The 12,934-nt window shown below is 51.0% G+C and overlaps 1 protein-coding gene across 1 annotated transcript in view; it reads right to left on the bottom strand.

Annotated features, from left to right (window-relative positions):
- SND1 (staphylococcal nuclease and tudor domain containing 1) overlaps positions 1-12,934 on the bottom strand; it is a 422,592-nt gene that overhangs the window by 28,937 nt on the left and 380,721 nt on the right. The gene's annotated exons all lie outside the window — the stretch shown is intronic.

Here is a 12,934-nt window from a genome sequence, read left to right as displayed (position 1 = left end):
GCTCTCAGATGTCATCAGCCCTCCCAAACCTCTCTGTGGTCTGCAGCTGGTCCGGGCCACCTCTGCCTGGGAAAAGACTAGGAATGAAGGGCGTGGGCCGGCACGGGTGTATTGACTCCACTGCTTCTCCACACTGAGGCCACATTCCCTCTTCTTCCCTGTCTTTCCCCAACTCCCTGGGCCATGGACTCCTCATGCTGTTTTGGGCTACACTTGTAGTTACCTCCTGAAAGTACCCAAAGCCACTGGAGTGACAGCAAAGGTGAGAGAGGGAAAAGTATTAGTGGTAGGAAAGGACAATACATAGGATGGGTCAGCAGCTTAGCTGTTGACATGACTCTCTGCCCATCCTCTTGACAGGACTCAAAGCGCCATTAGTCACAATTATTTCTCTCTCCCCCATTTCAACCAAACGTGCCGAATACAACTCAGCTTAATGAGGTCCCAGGAGCTAATGGGTGGCCCCTCAGCCCTACTATTTGCTCAGGCTGATCTTGTCCTGTTCTCAGGCAGGGAGCAGCTATCCTGTGTTCCTCCGAATGGGGTTCCTCCAAATGAGGGTGGCCTCGTTTGCCCTGCTCCACCCTCCAGTTTGGTTACACTAAGCAGAATTCCACTGACACCTGCTCTCTGCTCCACACGGGGAGTGCTCCCAACGTAGGTGTGCTCTGAAATGGAGACAGGAAATGAAGATGCTCAGCATCTTTGGCTAAGATTTCTGGAAGGCACAATTAAGCTTTTAAGACAATACCTTTGGTTTTGGAGGAAGCGTGGTGAGCCTAACGCTTTCCTAGGCGGAGGTGCCTGCTCCAGGCTCTTCTGACAGAAGACAGTGTGGCTGCAGCCACTGCTGTCAATGCAGCTTCTCCTGCCATAGACTTTCTGTCGGTGTCCTCGGGGGGGGGGGGGGGAAAGCTTTGAGATCCCTGCCCCCACCCTGACACTCGACGTAAACATTATTTAAGCAACTGGATTTCTTTTAATGCTATTTGAAGATGCTCTCAATTGCCCACTGCTCCTGAGCTGCTGGCTGGAGCCAGTGGGCAGGAAAACAGACAGTGGGAAGGTCAAGAGCAGGAAAAAAAAAAAAAAAAAAAAGAAAAAAAAGGAAAGGCCAGCACCATCCTCTCTGTCTTAGTCAGGTAGTAAAAGGCATGCCGTAAGGAGCATGAAAAGAAAAAGAAGGGCTATGAGGAGAGATTCTCAGTACCGTGAATCTTCTCGAAGTACACCATACTCCCCTTCTCACCAACTTCATTTCCTCTAATCCAGCCCCCCTTGCTCTGGCTCAGCTGATCTGCCTGCCGAGTGAGCTGCCCAACCCGCCTCCTGTAGCCCGGCTGGTCCCTGAGGCCACAACCCTACATCACAGCCGGAAAAGTCAGACACGCAGCGGCCCCCGCACCGCCAAGGGAGGAGCAGAGGTGCGGAGCATACTCAGAGAGATGTCTGGCCGTTTACCGGTAAGGGATTGCTGAGAGAACCCCCACTTCAGGAAGTTTCTGCCCAGGAGTGCCGAGAGAAAATGTGTGAAGATGTGTCCAAGGGGCAACTCCCCCACACCACTTATATCTTCCAGGAAGCCTTCCCTAATTCACTCTTTCTAACAACTCCATCTTTAGTGCTCACGTTAAGTCCTGAATCAACTAGACTGCTCTTGTAATCCATGAGCTTTTACATTATGCCCTCCAAGTGAGGCTGTTGCCTGTTTCTTTTGCACCCACACCTAGTCCCCACGTCATTGCCCAAGCATCAGGATTCTAGGCAGTGCTAGAAGGGGCTTGATGGAGGGGGCTCCTGGGCGACTGTGCTTGGCAGGGCTCTTTTGTTTCTGGGCAACACCTTCCGCATGGCTATGTTCCTGGTTGCTGTCCAGAGCTTCCCTAACAAAGACAGCTTCCAAGGCCAGGCAAGCAGCAGAAAGTGCAGGTTACAGTTATAATAGAGTACAATGTACCCTGCAAGGGGAGATCATTGTGGTTCAGCCTTGCATCTCTGGAAAGATACAGCAGGGCTGGAGAAGGACCAGGGATGCCCAGTTGAGCTGATTAAAGAGAAGAGAACATCCAAAAATGATTAGGATTCTTCAAAATGGAAAGACAGATGTTGAAGGAACTGCAATGTATAAAAATCATTAAGGATGTGTAAAGAGACCTAGGACTTATTGTAATCAACCAACCGAGAAATAGCTATTTGGCATCTCCTAAGTAGAAAAGCACTGCATTAGGCATTGCAATAGATGCAAACGGACAAAAAATAACTTCTGTCTTCAAAGAGCTTCAGTTGAGAAGACACAACGAAGCTGCTTCATGTCGACTAGTGACAAAATGCCATGTAAAACCCATGACCACCGAATGGTAGCACAGACGGCAGGCACTGGAGGGGTTCACAGGAGCACGCCAACTCTGAGCGCTAGACAGTGGGGATACTTCAGGGAGGGGCCAGGCAGGACATCACAGGTGGGGCCAGGCAAACATGCTCTAGCATGTGGAATGACCTGGATCATACTTCAGAAATAGTCATGGATGGTGGAGTGAAAGCAGGAGTGAGGTAGAATTTCAGGACAAAAAGGGAGGCCGAGGTCAGTGGAGGTATAAGCAGATACTGAGGGAGAGGGAAGGTGGCAGAGACAGCAGAGGCCAGGAAGAGGTGCAATCTGCTCAGAAGAAAAGCTCAGGAGGGTGACCTTGAGGGATAGGGTGATGGGATGGGTCAGAGCCCAGCCCCTTCTAATACAGATCTGGGACAGATGGATCGGGGGTGGGTTCTGTACATCCTTAGGAAGGCAGGAAGGGAAGGATGGGAACCTAAACAAGATGCACAGAAGTCCTGGTACAGTGACAATAGTTGGGACGCAGGAATGAGAAGAAACAGACAAGTGTAGTGTAGCTGGTCAATGGATCATGCTGATTGGAGTCAGAAAGCAAAGAGGGGAGAAGACAAGGGGGTCAGAAAGAGAAGAAGAGCCTTTACCGGGCAGGGTCCCCTAGCATGACTTTCACTTATTCCCTGCATAACAGACAGGCACGGTGCTTTGTGTCTGGTCCTACCTCCACCTGCCTGTCTCCATTCCGACATTTCCTCCTGATTTGGGGCACCTCATCCATTGGCAGAACTGCACGATGGTTACTCTGAAGCCAGACTTTCTGGATTCAAACTTGGCCTCTACTGTTTAGTAACCTGGACGAGTTATTTTAAGCCTGTGCTTCAGATTTGAAGTTTAACGCGGGAGCAGTGAAAATGAATACCTCCCTCCTGAGGAAAATGTGAGGTTTAAATGAGTTATTATACACAAAGTTCTCAGGAGAATGTCCGGTAGACAATGTTGGTGCTTCTTCCTGGGTTAAGCACAGATGGTGAGAACAGAAATGTATTTTGAGGGCACCTCGGTTATAGAGTGACCAAACTTTGGTTCTCTCAGGGAAAAATCATAGGCCTTTGGCTAATATACAGATGATACAGTCTTCCTGTTCCAGCAGTGCCAGTGGGCAAGGGCTGTTGTGTGCTCACCCTCCTGTCACACGGGCAAACTGAGTCCTTGCTCTGTATGACCTGTGATCTTTGTGGCCTCTCTGCAATACAAAGGAAGGCTTGTGGGTAAAAGCCACCCATTATACGATCTGAGCACACATAGCCCAGATTGGAATAAGTGCGGTATGCCAGAGGCCAGATCGCCTGGTCAATGACCCTGGTTCCGGCCCCTGCCCTCTTCTGGGGGTCGAGGCTGGGCTTCCTCACTGCTCATTTATTGCTACTGACAGTGAAACTATGGCACTGCTTGTACCGTCTGAGTGGAGCTCTCAGATGTCATAAGCCCTCCCAAACCTCTCTGTGGTCTGCAGCTGGTCCGGGTCATCTCTGCCCAGGAAAAGACCAGGAACGAAGGGCGTGGGCCGGCACGGGTGGGTTGACTCCTCTGCTTCTCCGCACCGAGGCCACATTCCCTCTTCTTCCCTGTCTTTACCCAACTCCCTGGGCCATGGGCTCCTCACACTGTTTTGGGCTTTGCAGTTACCTCCTGAAAGTACCTAAAGCCACTGGAGTGACAGCAAAAGCGAGAGGGAAAAGTATTAGTGGCAGGAAAGGAACGAGGCAGAATGAACTAGGTGTTTCCTAAACAGATCCTGAAATGTCATGTCACACGGGCTCTGTGGCCCAGTTTCCATTCTTTTCTTCTTAGTAACAGGTATCCTTTTAGTCCAGGTATTGGTGTGGCCAGCTAAAAGTCGGTCCCTCTCTCATTGGTCACACCGCTGAGATTTAGCTGATATTTTTGAGTGGGACTTCTGAAAGCATTTGCCACCATGGGCTTCCCCCTTTTCTTTCGGCGTCCTAACTGGAAGGAAGGTGTGAATAGGTGGGGCCCCACAGGCTCCTTGGACCTTGAGAATGGAATCCATGCGTGCTAAGAAATGGATTTGGATCCATTACTCCAGAAGGAGGAGGGGACGTGGATCCCTGTTGACACTGAGGTCACTGTACCAGTCCAAGACTGTCTATCTCTGGACGTTTTTCATGAGAAAGAAGTAAACTTTAATCTTGTGTAAGCAACTGCTGTTTCTGAACTGTTTTCAGCAACTGAATGTAATTCCAAACTGATGCGTTAGTATCTCTCTGGAATGCATGTCCTCTACCCTTGGTTTGGCTGATGCCTACTCACCGTTAACAGTTTGGCCTAAGTGATACTTCCTCCAGGAAATCTTTCCTGAACTCTTAGTTGTGCCCCAAGGGAATCCTGTGAGTCCCAGAACATGTATCACCCTGTACTCTGGGTTCCTGATGAGCTCTTGAGCCTGCCATCCAACTCCTTGATGGCAGAAAACATAGCCACATGGCACTTGACTTTGTGGTCCCAAGTCCTGGCATGGCACCTGACATACAGGTCATTACATGTTTGTTAAATGGACTGAATGAAAAGACCCGGATGCCAATCACTGGCACTTATCTACTGATTTGCCTTCGCTTTTAAGAATGTTTGCTTCAAAGAACATAAAGGGAAGATAATCTCAGAGAGAAACAAAGCTTTTCTTCTATTACTGATCCAAACACAGTCCCTGGCATACAGTACCGGGACAAAGCCCTGCTCCGAGGGCCCACCACGTTAGGGCTGGGCCCTGCCAGCTACTGCCCTCAACACAGCCTCTGTCAGACAGCCAGGCTGGGCACTGGGTAGATCATGAACACTCCAGGCAAGAAGGTTCTGCAGTTCCCACTGCCACATCTGAAGGGAAGACCAGCAGCTCCTCACTATAGGGAAGAGGGAAGGGAATTAACATTTATTGAGTACCTGCTGTATACCACACAACGAATTAGGTTCCCAGACAAGCATGTTGCCTTAGTTAATCCTCATAGCCTTTTTGTGAAGTGGTTATTTTTAGTCTCACTTTACTGACAAGGAGACAGGGGCCGAGAGGCTAAAGAATGTATCCAAGGTCATTGGTAAGGAGAGAAGCCAGAATTTGAACATAATCCTTCCTGATTTCAGAGCCTGACTCTTGTCACTACTCAGTGGGCAGAACGATTCACTGACATCCAGGAGAGTCACAGTCCTAGGTTCTGGGAGTTCCTGAAGCTCTGACCCAGGGAGTAGGAGGCCATCAGGAGCTGGGAGCAGGGGAGGAAGGCATGCTGAGAAAGGCCAGGAAGTGGACCTAAGGAGAGTCATCTGTCTTCCCACTGGCCCCGGCTGCTGTGCTCTTGGGCAGAGAGGTAATATGTCAGTATGAAGGAAGAAAGTCATTAGGAAAGCCTTGATTCCCCTCTGCACAGATTTGCCTGAGCTTGTTTCCCCAATGATCCCATGCTGAGTACTCCAGTTAGCCGCGTTCTAGGCTCATTACCCTCTGGGACTCGTTGCAGCTACTCTCCGCTGGTTGCTCAGCATGAACCCAGCCCTGGGAACTCATCACCAGGTCCCTGCCTGCCTGGGAGAGCTGCAGGCTGCGAGCCCTTCTCTTGGGCCTGCATCTGGAGGTGGCCGGGCTAGGGCATCCCCTCGCCATCCCCTCGCAATCCGAACGCTAGCGCAGACACCCGCAGCGGGGCTCTAACCTCTGAAGGCCCAGGGGCTCCTTTAGATCCCCGCGGTGGAACATGAGCCACGCAGAGACGATAAGCACAGGGAAACTGTGGTCCGACGGAGGTGCCGGGGGAGGAGTGCAGGCGGCGGAGAAGCTGCAGATGAAGGATGAGCCACGCCAGGTACACCTGCCTGCCTCCCAACCTGACTGGATCTGCCTTTTTAACCCTTTGACCCAAACAAAATCCCTTCTGGCTGCCCCACTGAAAACTAAGTTGACAATTGAAAAGCCCAGAGAATTTATTGCTGGGGAGATGAGAAAATTTTAAACTCATAACCACCCCACAGGCCAATGGATCAGGCAGATATCCATCCTCTTAGAATTACTCTACACTGCAGATATCCATCCTATTAAGCTAAATGGTTAAGAAAAGCCTTTCCCCACATCACAGAGATGCTGGATGGTTTTCTGCTCACCTTTCTGAGTACATTCATCAGCCCATTTTGTTTCCTCTGTTGAAAGCGGCCTCAGAATTACAAACTGCTGCGCGGCAGCAGAAGTTTTAAATTAAGCATTCATGGGCGTAGGTGAGCTCGGGAAATGATGGTGGGTCGGGAGGCAGGCAGGCAAGATTTAGTGCCTCGTGTGTGGGGGGAAAGCTGAGGCTCATCAACAAGTCTGGATCAAGCCGGGGATGGAGGAGCCAGGGAGACGGGGAGAAGAAAGGGCCAGGCAGGAGGAATTTAAAAGCTCTCTGGTCAAAGGGCCAGATACGCCGTGTGACAAAATGAAAATTACTAGAGACTTTGAACCACTGCTAATGCCACCGTCCGTGCAAGGCATAAATATCTGTGCAGAACAATGCACATGCGAGGTGGGGACCCCGGGAGGACGGTCAGCCAGGTGCTTGTGCTTCCCTCCACCTCCCTTGGGGCACTTGTAGGTCCACGACTTCCCCTCCTGCAGCTAGTTCTGTGTTATCGGGCACTTACCCCAGGTATAGACAGCAGAGGCTGTTATAAAGGCTTGTCTTGAGGTCATCTCAGGGCAGAACTCCTTTCCTCCCTACCCCGGCTTGCCTCAGGAGGTGAAATTCCCTGTCTTACTGCCCGGAGGAGGAGGAGGAGGCGGCCCCAAGGCCTGCGGTCTACGGCGCGCTGAACAAGGACGTTCGTGTACAGCTGCTGTTGCTCCTACGACTGACCACTGCGTGGGGTCACTCGCTCAGCCCTGGAAAGGAGGTCCAGGGGACGGCGGATGCCTTACTGACAGCCGCCTTAATGGTGATCAGTGGCACTGAGAAGAGGGGCAGCAACGGGCTCAGCTCTCTGGGGGGCCGCCCCCTGCACCAGCCATTCCCATTACCTTGGTTTATTTTATTTTATTGCAGAGCGGCTCCTGTGTGTGGGTAATAAAGCTTTGACTGCTGCGCTCCGCAGGCCTGGGGTGGGAGAGCTGCGCTTGCTCAAGTAGGGCAGTGTGGGGCGAGGAGGCCCAGGTGGGGGGCTGATTCCCTCGGGCACGCCCCCCGGGGAAGCAATATCAGAGAATCCTTCCCAAGCCTGAAAGGCCCTTTAAGGACCAGCAGCAGCAGCGAGAGGCCACCCTGAAACTCTGGCTTCTCCTCAGTCTCCCATTCGTCCAGGATCCCCACCCTCTGCTTGCTGGTTTGACGACCCCCCCCCCCGCCGCCCCCCAAAACACCTCATTTTTCTCAGCTGCTGTGTTCCACCCTCCTGCTCCTGGGCTGATTGACCTCTTTCCCTCACCACCCAGACATCCCATTTTTGTCTTTTGAACAATTTTGTGTTCCAGTCTTCTAGCTGGTAGAAAAAAAAAAATTCCCTTCCAGAGTGATTGGCCTCCTGCAACATTTTTCTTTGACACCTGCGAGCCATTCAGACCCCTGATGGGAGGGCAGGCGTAGGGGAGAGAACTACCCGGCACAGCGGCTGCCAGAGGTGGGCAACAGGAGAGTTCCTCTGTTAAGAGCCGGCAGCCTTGGGAAATGCCAGTGCTGGCGCGGCTGAGGGTTAGAGAGGGTCTTCGTGAAGGTTCAGGTACAGGCTTGTATGGGATAAAGAGGCTTCGGGGAGAGGAAAGAGAAGCAGCTAGCTGGCTTACTGCCAAGACACAGGGTGACAGAGATTCTCACAGCCCCAAATGGTTTACAAACACAGAACCTTTGCCAACACTTGTCCTTGTCAATTTGAAAGCCTTAAAACCTCATAATTGCCTCTCTAATGAGACCTTCTACAGAGACCCTTGTCTACCATGGGCTGTGTCTAGAATGCCAGTCCTATATCCCACATACCATTCAATCTGGTCATGCCCTACTCAAAATACATCTGCAAAATTTTAAATCAAATCCGATTTATGCTCTATTTTATACCAATCAATTCAAGATAACTCTGTGTATTTATTAGACCTGTACTGTCCATACAGTAGCCACTAGCTCTAAACTGGATGTCCCTAAAGGGTAGAGGCTGGGATTGGTATCTTCGCCTCATTTTATTGACCGTAATTCTCCTGCCCCAGGAGGCCCATCAATGTAACACTGAAATCCAGGGGGAATGATTTTCAGGGCACAAAGTAGGGTGGGATAGAAGAATGGCTTTCCAGACACAGCCCATCGGGCCAGGCTTTGGACAAGGAGATGGATTTCGTCTGATTTCCCTTGACGGACGCGTTGTGTTCAGCAAACAGCCCGGCGTGCGGCTGTCACTCTGATGCTCAGTTCTGACAGGCATCGATCAGGCTGCGGCGTGAGCATGCAGATACACGCACAGGCCTCGTCGACATCCCTGGCTCGGAAGACAATCCTGTCTGGGGTGAGGATGGCGGTACCCCCCCCACCCCCCCTTGCTGGATGCTGCCGCAAAAGAGGCTGCACAGATGGGGAAAAGGAGACAGGAGGGAGCCTCTTCAAAATGCCCATTCCTGGGTAGGAAGACAAGCTGTGACGACGGAGTCAGAAAGGGGAGGAGGGCAGGTTCTGGCCCTTACAGATGGGCTGCCAGGAAGAGACCCTGTTCGGGTTCTGAGACTAGCAAACGGGGGCACTGGGCAAAGGCTGGAGTAAGCGGCCTGTAATCTGTGAGCCCAGGCAGAAGAAGGGGCGCTGGCAGTTCTAGCCTTGCCCCGCCCCCGCCTAGCAGTTCTCCTGTGCCCGATGCTGCCCTCAGAGAGCCTGAGGGAATTCCAGAACACCCCATCCGAACCAAATGTCATCGTGATCTCCCCCCACCCCCGCAGTGTGGATGGATGTCCTCCTCACAACTCTGGGAGATGATGAGCTTCTATCAAAGTATTCCACACCAGGGGGTGCTCCACTTAAGAATCCATTCTGCTTTAGAAAAGTCCTCTTTCAAGTTGAAACCCACCAACTTGTATTTGCCCCTACTGGCCAAAGTGTTGTAGTATGGAGCCACTTGGAACAAAATCTGAGCCCCTTTTCTTATTTACCCAGGAAATAAGACCTTCTCTAAGCCCAAATGCCTCTCAGCTCCGAGGACCGCCTTGAGGATTACATGAGAATTATGAGCGTGACTAGCACAGTGTTTAGCAATAGCAAGTGCACAAAAAGTGCCCGTTCCCTGCCTCCGTCTGTGAAACCACCATTCCTATTATTTATGTTAGCTTCGTCCCTTCTTTCCATCTCCAGTGGTTTCCATTACTCCTCGAACCTGGATCCCACTCACTACACCACCCGGTCCTTTCCCAGGAATGCTATCAAGAACTCCCTAAAATCGCAAAGCTCAGAGCTGAACACAATGTCCCAGATGTTACTTAAGCAAAGCAGAATAATTGCCTCCTTCGATCTATACTATTTCTGTATTAATGCAATTTTTATCAGTCACTTCGCACTGTTGTTAGTGTACAGTCTGTAGTAAACAAAACCCCCTGGGGTAATTTTCAAATGAACGGTTGTCAAGCTAGGTCACCTTCATCTTGTAATTGTGTAACCGATTTTCTGAACTTAAGCACAGGACTTGGCATTTGTCACAACTGGTAAATTACATTTCACGTTGTAACTTGCAGCCCATCTCTCTCCATACTTGTAAGAAATTTTGAACCTTGGTTTTCTAACACAACACAATCTTATTCATCTCAAATGTGATAAGCATGCCTTCTGGGCCTCTGCCCAAGTTTTAGAAAGGGCAGAGAGACCCAGGGGCAGAAACTTAAACTTGTACTACGCCAGTGCGTAAGGATTTGGCGAGTGCTTTTGAGAAGGAAAGCCCTATGGTGAGAGCCTGGGGGAAGCTCTTGAGGCAGGGCAGATCCAGAGAAGGACGAGGTCTGAATTCTCCCTTCTGGAAACCCAGACCCCTGCTCCTTCATATCTGCTGGACCCAAGGCTTCCAGAAAAGCAAAGCTACTGCCATTTACATGCACTCACAGATGGATATGGGGTTAAGAGTCTATGTTAAATATGGAGACAAGGCAGAGAAGAGCTTAGAAATATCTAGGAAATGACGTTCTCCCTCTGCCTGGGAGGGCTGACTCGGCTGTGTCCTCCCGGAGCCCCTCAACTCGGCAGCTCTGCCTATCTTCTTGGAACAATGGTTCTCTCAAGTAATTATAGAAACTCTCTGGGGAAGGCGGGCTGGGTCACAGGTAGATGGCTGTGGGAATGCAGAGAAGGATCTTGGCAGCAGCACAGAAAGTGGATTTGCGGGCGACGTGATAAATGGAAGAGGGATTTGGGCCCAAAGACCAGGGGAAAATGGTGTGAGGGAGGACCAAAAAAAAACATCAGCTAGGAACCTGAGGCCAAAGTGAGCTTTCTTCCTAGACTGCTCTGATGGCAAAACCCCTGGACATCTCAAGGGCACATGGGACTTGCTTGGGTCCAACTCCCCAGGTTTTATATAGCAGTAAGGTCTTCTGGCTGGATGGCTGGGCACCAATGATCTCCCCAAAATGGCACAGTAACTGAATTGCTCAAGTTGGTGAAGGCAAAACTTAGACAGGCTCTCTTTCCTTGGTGTGAGAGTGCAGGCTCTAGGGGTACATTGTTTGGGGAAGGGGGTCAGCAGGGGAACGATGAGGTGTGGGGATTCTTCAGGACCTGCAGGGTCACACTGACTCAATCGGCCTATAAATGATATACAAATGGAGGTAAGATCACCAGAAAACAGTGGTTTGTGCATAAATTCTTCGTGTCCATAGGGGTATTCAAACAATTTTCCACATGCCAAAAAGAAAAAGGAGAGCAAGAAAAGGGTGAACTCAGTAAACATCTCCTCCTGTTCACTGGTCTTACACACACACACACACGCGCACACATGTGTGTGTACCAGCTCTTGGTTCAGCTTCCTTATGAAGAAAAGTGGATGGGACCAATCATATGGTACCTGAGCCATCTGCCGGGGGCAGAAGGTGTCCTCACTACAGAACGCAGTGCTCTCTGGGAAACCTTTTCTCTGTGTGTGTTTACCCTGGCCTCCCTGGATCCGGCCAAGCTTTCACTGGATGAACTGACGACATCATTTCAGAACATCCTTCACATTCACATCCCTACCAGAGACCCACTGCTCCCCTGACCTCACCATGCTATCCCTTCCTACACCTAGGGCTCTCTGGCGACTTTCCTCCCATAATTCTACTTACTAATTATACCCCCATTTTATAAATAAGGAGGACACTGAAGGTTAAAGAGGTTCAGAGCCTTAGGTCTAAGGCCATGCAGCCAGTGAGTGGCAGGGTTGGAACTGAAAAGCAGGTGTGATTCCCGAGTCCCTGTTGCTAACCCTCATGCTATCCTGCTGCACAGACGTGTCATTAGTCTCAAAGCTCCTCAGGTCTTCTGGTCTTATCCGCGAGTTGAGGGGTGGTGTGTGGTTAGAACGCTGGTGGGCCCAAGAGGAGAGAGAAGGAAGAGGGGGCTGCTGGGCCTTGTGTCAGGGTGGCACCTAAAGAGAAAGCTGTCCTCTGTGGGAGGCCCTGAAGGAACAGGGGTAGCGTGGGGAAATGAGGAAGGGCTGGAGGATAAAAGCGGGGAGGAGCCACACCTTCTGTTACCCAGAGTGGAAAGAGGAGACCTTCTGGGGGTCACGGCAGAGTGACAGATCAATCACCGAGCCCTCCACAGTACAATGCACAGTACACGGGTCTTATGCAAAAGACCTGGATGGAAAGGGAAGAATGATCAATTCTAAGGTTTGTAATGATGCTGGATTTGCTCCTGTTAGGGTAGCAAAAAAGAAAGACCGGAGAGGGAGCAGATCAGGGGTGAGGTTCCGGCCCCACGTCTACTCCCAGGAATGACTACAGGGGCAAGGTATCTGAGGTTGCTTCGAAGCTCTGAAAGCCTCTGCGGTCCTGCTTAGCTTCCCCAAATGTCCTGTTCTCTGGGAGGCAGCAAGACAGACACCCATGCCAACAGCTGGAATAAGGTTCTGCAAACCAGAGAGAGCATTCTCCACTAACGGCAAGGGTGCGGCCCCAAGCTGGTGGGGTGAGGCGGTACGCGGCCGAGCGATGAATAGTTTCTGTGGGGACGCCAAGATCTCTCACAGCAGCAGGGATGATACACATCCACTCCGCATTGCTCGAGAACTCCACGCTACCCCTCTCCCGATAGCTTTCTGCTTTCTTGACCTCCAAACAAAAATTGGTCATGGCAGCTCTGCCCCAAAGCCATGGTGTGGGCCAGGCTCCCCCGGAAGCAGTGTTCAGCGCCAACACCCCTCCCTCCTTCCCTCCGTTCATTCCCCTGGCTGTTAACAAACAGGCTGCATGTTTCCCCAGTTCATCCCACTCTTTCCAATCAGCGCTAATTGAACCACTTAACTCAAAGACAATAACATTTGTGCTTCAAACCATTAAGAAAAGCGCTCAGTTGGGGCGTGATGCGTGTGAGGCCTGCTTGGGGATGGCAGTGCACACGCAAAGAAGCATGCCCACAA

This window comes from Panthera tigris, chromosome A2 (genome assembly GCF_018350195.1).
Source record: "Panthera tigris isolate Pti1 chromosome A2, P.tigris_Pti1_mat1.1, whole genome shotgun sequence".
Classification (NCBI taxonomy): Eukaryota; Metazoa; Chordata; class Mammalia; order Carnivora; family Felidae; genus Panthera; species Panthera tigris.
The sequence above is the reverse complement of the archived record's forward strand: the minus strand, read 5'-3'. Positions and strand labels throughout refer to the sequence as shown.